This window comes from Physeter macrocephalus, chromosome 6, assembly GCF_002837175.3.
Source record: "Physeter macrocephalus isolate SW-GA chromosome 6, ASM283717v5, whole genome shotgun sequence".
NCBI classification, from domain to species: Eukaryota; Metazoa; Chordata; class Mammalia; order Artiodactyla; family Physeteridae; genus Physeter; species Physeter macrocephalus.
This window is the reverse complement of record NC_041219.1, coordinates 36,014,160-36,024,695: the sequence shown is the minus strand read 5'-3', so window position 1 is coordinate 36,024,695 and position 10,536 is coordinate 36,014,160.

The window sequence follows — 10,536 nt, the reverse complement described above, 5'->3', positions numbered from 1 at the left end:
AAAAAAAAAAAAAAAAAAAAAAAAAGGGAAGGGAATTCTGTTTCCTAATGGGCCACTCCAGTTTTCTTTGTGGTGCTTCTTTCATTCGGCACTCCCAAAAGATCACCGATTCACACGTGGGTTTTACCTCTGTAGGTAAAGACACACAATGCCAAGGTTAAGCACATGACCCTTGCTCCTTCTTAAGGTGAGCAATGACATGTGTTGGTTTCCAAAGGAAGTGCCCAGATGATGACTAAAATCTCAGACTCTGAAGTGCTTTTATAATTATTAAAATAAGCAAAGCAAAAAATATGAATTCCTTATAGTTTCCTTTTTTAACAGTTTTTTTTTTTGGTATCCACAGTAGGTTAGCTCCAACCTTCGCCAGTGCAATTTGGTCATAAATACTTAATATAAATTATCCCATTTAACCCTTCTAAGGATCCTATATAGTAAGTCTTACTATGATCTCCATTTTGCACATGAAAAATTGAGGCTTAGAGAAATTAACCAATCTGCCCAAGGTTAGGGAGCTAGAAGGCCATGAAAGCAGGGTTCGAACCTTTTTCAAGGGCTTGTGTCCTTTTTAAAAAAGTTTTTTTAATTGAAGTATAGTTGCTGTACAATATTACATAGGTTATAGGTGTACAATATAGTGATTCACAAATTTTAAAGATTATACTCCATTTATAGTTATTATAAAATATTGGCTATATTCCCCATGTTATACAATATATCCTTGCAGCTTATTTTCTACCTAATAGTTTATACCTCTTAATCCCCTACCCCTATCGTACCCCTCCCCACTTCTCTCTCCCCACAGGTAACCCCTAGTTTGTCCTCTATGTCTGTGTCTGCTTCTTTTTTGTTATATTCACAAGTTGGTTGTATTTTTTAGATTCTACCTATAAGTGATATCAGACAGTATTTGTCTTTCTCTGGCTGACTTATTTCACTTAGCATAATGTAGGGCTTGTGTCCTGGACAAGAGTATATGCCTCCATTTGTTCCGCATTATGAGGCTATGGCTGAAGTTTAAATTTGCCTTGCATCTTCTGGCTGCTGCAGATGGAAATGTCCTTAAGTCTCTTGTAGTGCCAGAGATACGTTGGCAATATTGGTCCAGTGTTCCCAGCAGGAATTCACTAGGAAGGCTTTTCTGCATGCAACCTGCCATCTCCTATCCTTCCAGACGTACAAAAACAGCTCTTTGCTGCCTGATCACCTCTAACATTTTACGATAGGGCACCTCGGGGTTCGTTTTGTTTCTGTCTTGTGATCCCCACAGCATGTCACAGAAGAAGTGATATAGAACTGTGATGAAGAGCAGTTTTTGTGTCCCATCTGCATGGGTGGGGAAGGAAGGGTTTTGCAGCACGTTACTTTGGGGGACTTTAAAAAGGGTAATTGAGTTGTTGAAATCAAATTTGGGGCCCCTGTCACAAATCATTACCTTGTCTTCCCTCCATCTATCTCCTTATTCTTCAAATTAATGCCACATACCACACACTGACCTCCATTAGCTTAATTTGGTTGAGACATTTTCCAGCCCGTATCATCAAAAGGAGAGAGAAAATTATGTTGGCCAGGGGACCATCTGTGGAGTGCAAAATGTTCAAGAAGCAGGAATTTTTCTGCATTTTCTCATTTTTGAAACTACTCTAGATACTTACAGTTACTAACTCAGCCCATCTCTTAGATCACTGACTTGGATTTGGTAAATAAGACTGGTATTTCTCTTGTCTAGGATGACCTTCAAAATAGTCTTATCCTCAAATCTTAACACATGAGCTACCCGAAAAATGATTAAGGCTTTGACTTCTTAATCAAACGTTGCTCTGAACTGAGAGGGCTGTACATAGCTCTCTAAGGCTTTCTTCTCTCTAGCATTTCACAAGAAATGCTGTGAAATAAAGTTATCTCCAAACACACCTGCTCAACACACAATTTTTAATGCATTGTCACATTAACCAGCACTGATTCCTTCCTCCTGTAAATGAAGTGGTTTTTCTAACCTCACTGTTGGGTTCGTTATCATCAATATACTTCTGAGGTTTCAAAAACATCTTCTATAGATGTAATGGTTACTATATAATTCAATTTAATGTGCATTTTTAGAATGTGTTCTAGGAATTATTCCAAGCCCAAAGGACACAGCATGGAGGGGAAAGTACTCTTCACCAGAGTGCGGGTAGAGTGATCATTTACCTACCAAAACCTCAACGTATTCAAAAATCCTTCCCTGAACTCCATATAGGCTTAGGGAGGAAGCCTGGTGAAGTACATTGGAAAAGGGACAAGAGGTTAGATGGTGACCCTGATTCTTCCTTAACCAGCTGTATGACCGTGCTCATGTCACTCAATCTTGACAGATCTTAGCTTCCTCGTGCGTGTAACCAGGCCCTCGGATAAGATCTGGGTTTTCTAACCATCCCTGAACGAGGACTCTTTAAATATCTTTTCCTCCAGTTCCTTATGTTTTTAAAGACTTAATCTAAGAAAGAACATTTATTAATGATTAATTTTTTGTTCATTAATGATTTATTTTCTATTAGAGACATCCATAGTTTTGCCAATCGGACCTGTTCATAAACATGACACCACAAGGTTACGCTAATTTGATGACTGTGGCTGAAATCAATAAAATAAATTTTTGTGTGCATAAACCAAACATGCTTAGACTTTCTCAATTCATGGCACTCTTAGGCCCTCAATTTTTTTTCATGGTCCTCCTAGGCCAAAAAAAAAAATTGGCCATTCTGTTTAAAGAACTTAGATCCAAACAACTCAGTACATATTTAGGTCCTAATAACTTAGTAGCCATTTGAAGAAAAGTACACCTAAACTTTAAAAATATTTTTAAATTTTATTCTTATAAAACAACAATTATAGGTGTATGTGCCTATTGGGCACGGGACACCTTAGCAAATCTTGGAATCGGATTTGTAAACAGATTAACAGATAATGATAAATTATTTCCTGTTCCACATTGATTTTCACATGGCACTCAATTGCTTTTTGTTGCAGCACTTATGGAAATCTCACTTTCACAGGTAGGAAGTTATCAAAAGAAATGTAGCACAATTTAATGTTGAAATTATGAACTACCTTGAGCTAAAAATTCCCCTGATGTCTGACAGGTATTGAGTACTGTTATTTCTCAGAAATATAAAATTTCCTGTAGGGTCTCTCTGAGTTCACTGAGGCCCCTTCAGGCCCCCTTCACTCCTATATTCCTTAACACATAGTTTAGGAACCACAGAACTAGGCAATTGTATCATGGCCAAATGCTTAATTTTCACTAGGCTTTCTTTAAATTATGAAAAGAGCTCAGTGATGTCGTTATGACTTTCAGAGACCCTCAAATCAGGAACCACTAGACCATAGAGTCTAAGACTCTATGGGGTCCTTTTATTTATTTATTTATTTGCTAGCAAACACTTTATTGCTTGACTCATATGCATAGTTTAAAAATAATAAAGATGAAATTTATCAAATAAGGAGATTTATCACATTCCCCAAATTTGGTTTTCTGGATTGTTTTTTTTAATTGAAGTATAGTTGCTGTTCAATATTATATGTTGCAGGTGTACAATATAGTGATTCACAATTTTAAAGGTTATGCTCCATTTATAGTTACTATAAAATATTGTCTGTATTCCCTGCATTGTACAATATATCCTTGTAGCTTATTTTATACAAAATAATTTGTACCTCTTAAACTTCCACCCCTACTCTGCCCGTACCCCCTTCCCTCTCCCCACTGGTAACCATTAGTCTGTTCTCTATATCTGTGAGTCTGCTTCTTTAATGTTATATCCACTCGTTTGCTGTGCTTTTTTAGATTCCACATATAAGTGGTATCATACAGTATTTGTTTTTCTCTGTCTGACTTATTTCACTTAGCATAATGCTCTCCAGGTCCATCCATGTTGCTGAAAATGACATTATTTCATTCTTTTTTATGGCTGAGTAATATTCCATTGTATATATATACCACATCTTCTTTATCCATTCATTTGTTGATGGACACTTAGGTTGCTTTTATATCCTGGCAATTATAAATAATGCTGCTATGAACATTGGGGTACATGTATCTTTTTGAATTAGTGGGGGTTTTTTTTCAAATATATACCCAGGTGTGGAATTGCTGAGTCATGTGGTAGTTCTAGTTCTAGTTTTTTGGGAAACCTCCATACTGTTATACACAGTGGCTGCACCAATTTACATTCCCACCAACAGTGTATGAGAATGACTATCATCAAAAAGAACACAAATAACAAATGTTGGCGAGGATGTGCAGAGTCCTTCCTTTTAACTCTAATACTATACCATTCATTCTCTCCATATTTATTGAGCACCTACTATGTTTCAGAAATTGATCTAAGGTCTAAGGATACATCATTGAACAAAACAGACAAAAATCTCTGCCTTCATGGAACTTATATTCTAGTGGAGGAAGTCAGAAGATAAACAGAATAAATAAGTTAGTAATGTTGTTTGTTGAAAGGTGATGAGTGGAAGGACTCAGGAGCCCTTGGGCAAGTACAGTTTTAAATAGGGTTAAAGGGAATAGTTCTTATTGAGTAAGTGACATCTAAGTAGAGACTTAAAGGATGTGAGACGTTAGTCCTACACACAAATCTGGGAGAAGAGTGTTCACATTGTACAGTCAGGCATAGGCTCGAAGGCAGAATAGCATCTGGGTTGTTCAAGGACCAGCAAGGACACCAGTGTGACTGGATCAGAGCCATCAAGAAATGGAGTCACAGGCAAAGCAGGTCTGGAGGCAGAACAGGTAAGAACTGGTGGACCACTATAAGGACAATGTATTTTCTTCTGAATGAGATGGAGAGCCATGGAAGGTTTTGAGTAGAGGTGTGACGCAATCTGATTTCTATTTTCACATGATCACTTCAGCGGCCATATTGAAATAGACTATAGGGACAGTGGAAAATTACAGGGCTATTACAGTAATCTAGGCGGCAGTAATTATAATATGAGGTGATAACTTACAACACATAATTATAAATAACAATAAAATACTATACTATATTATAGTAAGTATATATTATATATACAGTAATATAGTTGATGACAGCTTAAACTGAAGTAGTGGTAGAAATGGTAAGAATGGCTAGGATCCTGGATATATTCTAAAAGTAGAGACAAAGGGATGCTCTGGTGGAGTCTAGAATGTGAACAAGTGAAGTTAGAGACTCCAAAATTGGGGTCATGAGGCAAAAATGAAATGCTACGACTTAAAAAATTTTTAAACATTAACATCATTCAGTCCATACAATGATAAAGTTAACTTTGATGTTTGATCTTGAGTGTTTCTATTTTTTTCACCTTTTGCACTCAATACTACTTAGCTCAGATATTAAGCAATTTTACTAGGAAGTCACTTCAGAACACACTAACAACAGTTCAGTCCAGCCAGATGCATAACACAAACCACAGATATTTAATAAAAAATTATCTTTTCTCTAACAAGTATGCATCTTGAATTTTATGTATCAGGCAGGGTCTAGGCTTTCTGGATGACTCCGAGATGAATCATACTTTGTTTCTGCCCTCGAGAGACATGCAGTTTAGGAGGGTAAATAAGATATTACATATAAAATATGTAAAGTAAAAGAACCAGAAAAGAGGTGGAGATAAAGTGCTGTGGAAAGTCAGAGGAGGAAGAGGTGACTTCTAGCATTTGATGTGGAAGTAGGGTATCAGGGGAAAGGACTCATGATGAAATGGGTCTCTACCAGTTGGATGGAACTGAATCCTGTAGAGATAAAAAGGAAAAGTAACCCCTGTGGTCTATGAATTAAAACAGAGCCAAGATTGGATGCTTCCCTTTAAGGCTTATAGGAGGTAAGATTGGTTTTGATACCTATATAGAGAAGTCCTGAGTGGAGTTTGAACTTGATTCAATATGAAATAGAGAGCCACTCATGGTATTTCAACATGGACCCAACGTGTGAGACAGATGGGAAGGATGAGAAACCAATGACATATGGCATATGTAAGAAGGTAATAAAGACCTCAAATAGGCAAATGGTAGGGAAAGTAGAGACAAGGTCACAGATCTAAGAGACTGTAGGGTGGGCTGTTTCTCCTACTACTGCCTTGACTCAGAGGAAGACCTTGAGAAGATCTTTCTCATGTGTACCCAAATACCTGTGTTGGAGTGATTTTCCTCTCATGCCACCATGCCCTCTCTAATATGCAGAGAAGAGCCCATTCTCCATCTCAAGGGATGGGTAGGCGGGGAGAGGTTTACGAAGTCAATGACAGGAGTTGCCCACCTGTGGTTAAGTTGGTAAGTCATTTGGAACTTAGATGTCCTAAGTCTTTTCTGCTGGTTACTCTCCCTAGGCGAGTACCAGATGCCATCATGAAGGACCATTAATAGAGCTGCCAAGCATGGCCACGCACATTGCTCACTGAGGTGAAGTCTCCACAATGAGCACAGGCTCAGTTCCCCATGGTTTATGGGCGTGGCTAAGGATGACATCCTCCGTAGTGTAGGCTGTGCAAGGCCTAAAAGGGATCAGTCCTGGTCTCCTTGTCCTGGTGTCTACAAACTTCTCTCCTTATTCATACTCTCTCTGGTCCTCTAATTTTTCACTTTGACCCAAGATATCCTTACCTACTGGATGTAGATAGGGGAGCTGGAACTGACCACAGATTTCTCCAACTACGGTATTCATACACTGAGTCCTCTTGGTGTCTTGGTTTTTGAACCCAAAGACCCAAGATTGTTTTCTTCTGTGACATCCCTTTACTGCTATGTGTATGGTGGTCATTGTAAGACAAAATGAGTAAGCAGCAGGGGACAGGAGAGGGGGGACACACTGTCTAATTTTTCTAAATAATATTCTGCTGTAAAATGCTGTAGAATTTGAATCTCTAGGCCTTGGTGACCAATTAGATGGAAAGGATGCTATGGAAATGGAAGCAGGTTTAACAACAAACTCAGATGTGGTCAAGCTGAGTTGGAGACGGTTGAGACATCCTTAGGGAAATAGGAAACCAAGTGTTGGAAGTAAATGACCACAGGAGTCTCTGCTTGAGGTTGAAGGTTGGGATTTTCTTTTTAGAAGAGATAACTAGGAATCATGGGAGAAAATAAATTGCTCAGAAGAAAATTGTGGAAAGAAAAAAGAAGGGAAGTAGGAGGAGACCCAAGATGTTATCACCAAAGTGTCAGGCTGAGTGGTCCTGGACAGAGGGGCAAAGAATTATTAATGCTATAGCAAAGTCAAGGGGCTTAAGGACTGTGAAAAAGATTTGAGTACTCAGACACTGATAATATTCTTGGCTGCATAGTAATCAATTATTTCAATATTGAGTTATCCCATGATACAACCTTTTTAAAAATTGGCAACAGAAGCTTGAGAATTATTCCCTTGGTGCTACAGGATAGTCAATCAATCCCAGCTGGATAGGGGCAGGGTAGATTGGGTGGCGGGTGGAGAAGAGGTAGGAGAATACATTGCATTGAAGTCATTCAATAAATAGCATTCTGAGAAAGAATGTCTCAGATGGGTTGTGAATCACTGTAAAAGATGTATTCTTTTGTTGTTACAGTAATAGAAGCAGCAGCTCAGTGTAATTAAGATTTCCATTAACTGAGACCTAGTTGTGAATTTTTTCATGTGGTAATATCAAAGAGACTTGAAATCTAAGGTGCTTTCAGCTAAGATGGAGTCACAAAATCCCAAATTTGAATCCTGTTTTTCTTCCTGCAAATTAACAAAAGAGTGTGTAAAAGGAATTTAAGATTCTTCTGTCTATTATTAGCTTCCTAGATCCTCAAAGTATCTCCAAGAGCACTTTCTATCAAAAAGCAGATGATGGAAAAACCTGTGTTCTTCCTGCTCTGTTCTCCAATGACTGAGACTTGGGGATGACAGGTAATAGAAGTCTCAGTACAGGGGCTACTGGAGGAAATGAAGATCCTTTGTGCTTCCCCTTAAGAAATGCTAAGAATCAGAGAAAGCTATTCTCTAACAGCAAACCAAAAACTAGCTTTTTTTGTACATTGACCCTTGTCCCCAACTGCTCTGATCAGTTACTGTCAGAGCATCTGTCACAAGTACTATTGATGACATCCAACCTCTCAATGCCCTCTTACACTGGTATTCTTTTATATTATGGAATTTGACAAACCACTAGATGAAATACAGTCAGCCCTCCCCTCCTCAGGTTCAACAAACTGAGGATAGAAAATATTTTTTAAAAAAATTCCAAAAAGTTCCAAAAGGAAAAACTGGAATTTGCAGTGAACTATTTATATAACATTTACATTGTATTAGGTAAATATTATAAATAATCTAGAGATAATTTAAAGTATATGGAAAGATATACACAGGTTATATGCAAATGCTATGCCATTTTATTATTTTATTATTTTTATTTTTTTAAACATCTTTATTGGAGTATAATTGCTTTACAATTGTGTGTTAGTTTCTGCTTTATAACCAAGTGAATCAGCTATACATATACCTGTATCCCCATATCTCCTCCCTCTTGTGTCTCCCTCCCACCGTCCCTATCCGACCCCTCTAGGTGGTCACAAAGCACTAAGCTGATATCCCTGTGCTATGCGGCTGCTTCCCACTAGCTATTTTACATTTGGTAGTATATATAAGTCCATGCTACTCTCTCACTTCGTCCCAGCTTACCCTTCCCCCTCCTCGTGTCCTCAAGTCCATTCGCTACGTCTGTGTCTTTATTCCTGTCTTAGGCCTAGGTTCTTCAAACCCTTTTTTTAAAAAATTCCATATATATATGTTAGCATACGGTATTTGTTTTTCCCTTACTTCACTCTGTATGACAAACTCTAGGTCCATCTACCTCACTACAAATAACTCAGTTTCGTTTCTTTTTATGGCTGAGTAATATTCCATTGTATATATGTGCCACATCTTTTTTATCCATTCATCTGTCGATGGACACTTTATCCATTCATCTGTCAATGTCCTGGCTATTGTAAAGAGAGCTGCAGTGAACATTGTGGTACATGACTCTTTTTGAATTATGGTTTTCTCAGGGTATATGCCCAGTAGTGGGATTGCTGGGTCATATGGTAGTTCTATTTTTAGTTTATTAAGGAACCTCCATACTGTTCTCCATAGTGGCTGTATCAATTTACATTCCTACCAACAGTTCAAGAGGGTTCCCTTTTCTCCACACCCTCTCCAGCATTTATTGTTTGTAGATTTTTTGATGATGGCCATTCTGACTGGTGTGAGGTGATACCTCACTGTAGTTTTGATTTGCATTTCTCTAATGATTAGTGATGTTGAGCATCCTTTCCTGTGTTTGTTGGAAATCTGTGTATCTTCTTTGGAGAAAAGACTATTTAGATTTTCTGTCCATTTTTGGATTAGGTTGTTTGTTTTTTTGATATTGAGCTGCATGAGCTGCTTGTAAATTTTGGAAATTAATCCTTTGTCAGGTGCTTCATTTGCAAATATTTTCTCCCATTCTGAGGGTTATCTTTTCAGCTTGTTTATGGTTTCCTTTGCTGTCAAAAAGTTTTTAAATTTCATTAGGTCCCATTTGTTTACTTTTGTTTTTATTTCCATTTCTCTAGGAGATGGGTCAATAAGGATCTTGCTATGACTTATGTCATAGAGTGTTCTGCCGATGTTTTCCTCTAAGAGTTTTATAGTGTCTGGCTTTACATTTAGGTCTTTAATCCACTTTGAGTTTATTTTTGTGTATGGTGTTAGGGAGTGTTCTAATATCATTCTTTTACATGTAGCTGTACAGTTTTCCCAGCGGCACTTATTGAAGAGGCTGTCTTTTCTCCATTGTATATTTCTGCCTCCTTTATCAAAAATAAGATGACCTGGGGCTTCCCTGGTGGCGCAGAGGTTGAGGATCCACCTGCCGATGCAGGGGATGCGGGTTCGTGCCCCGGTCCGGGAGGATCCCACATGCCGCAGAGCAGCTGGGCCCGTGAGCCATGGCTGCTGGGCCTGTGCGTCCAGAGCCTGTGCTCTGCAATGGGAGAGACCACAGCGGTGAGAGGCCCACGTACCGCAAAACAAAAACAAAACAAACAAACAAACAAAAAAATAAGGTGACCATATATGCGTGGGTTTATCTCTGGGCTTTCTATCCTGTTCCATTGATCTATATTTCTGTGTTTGTGCCAGTACCATACTGTCTTGATTACTCTAGCTTTGTAGTATAGTCTGAAGTCCAGGAGCCTGATTCCTCCAGCTCCTTTTTTCTTTCTCAAGATTGCTTTGGCTATTCGGGGTCTTTTACGTTTCCATATAAATTGTGGAATCTTTTGTTCTAGTTCTGTGAAAAATGCCATTGGTAGTTTGATAGGGATTGCATTGAATCTGTAGATTGCTTTGGGTAGTATAGTCATTTTCACAATGTTGATTCTTCCAATCCAAGAACTTGGTATGTCTCTCCATCTGTTTGTATCATCTTTAATTTCTTTCATCAGTGTTTTTGGCATACAGGTCTTTTGTCTCCTTAGGTAAGTTTTCTGCTTACAGGTCTTTTGTCTCCTTAGGTAAGTTTATT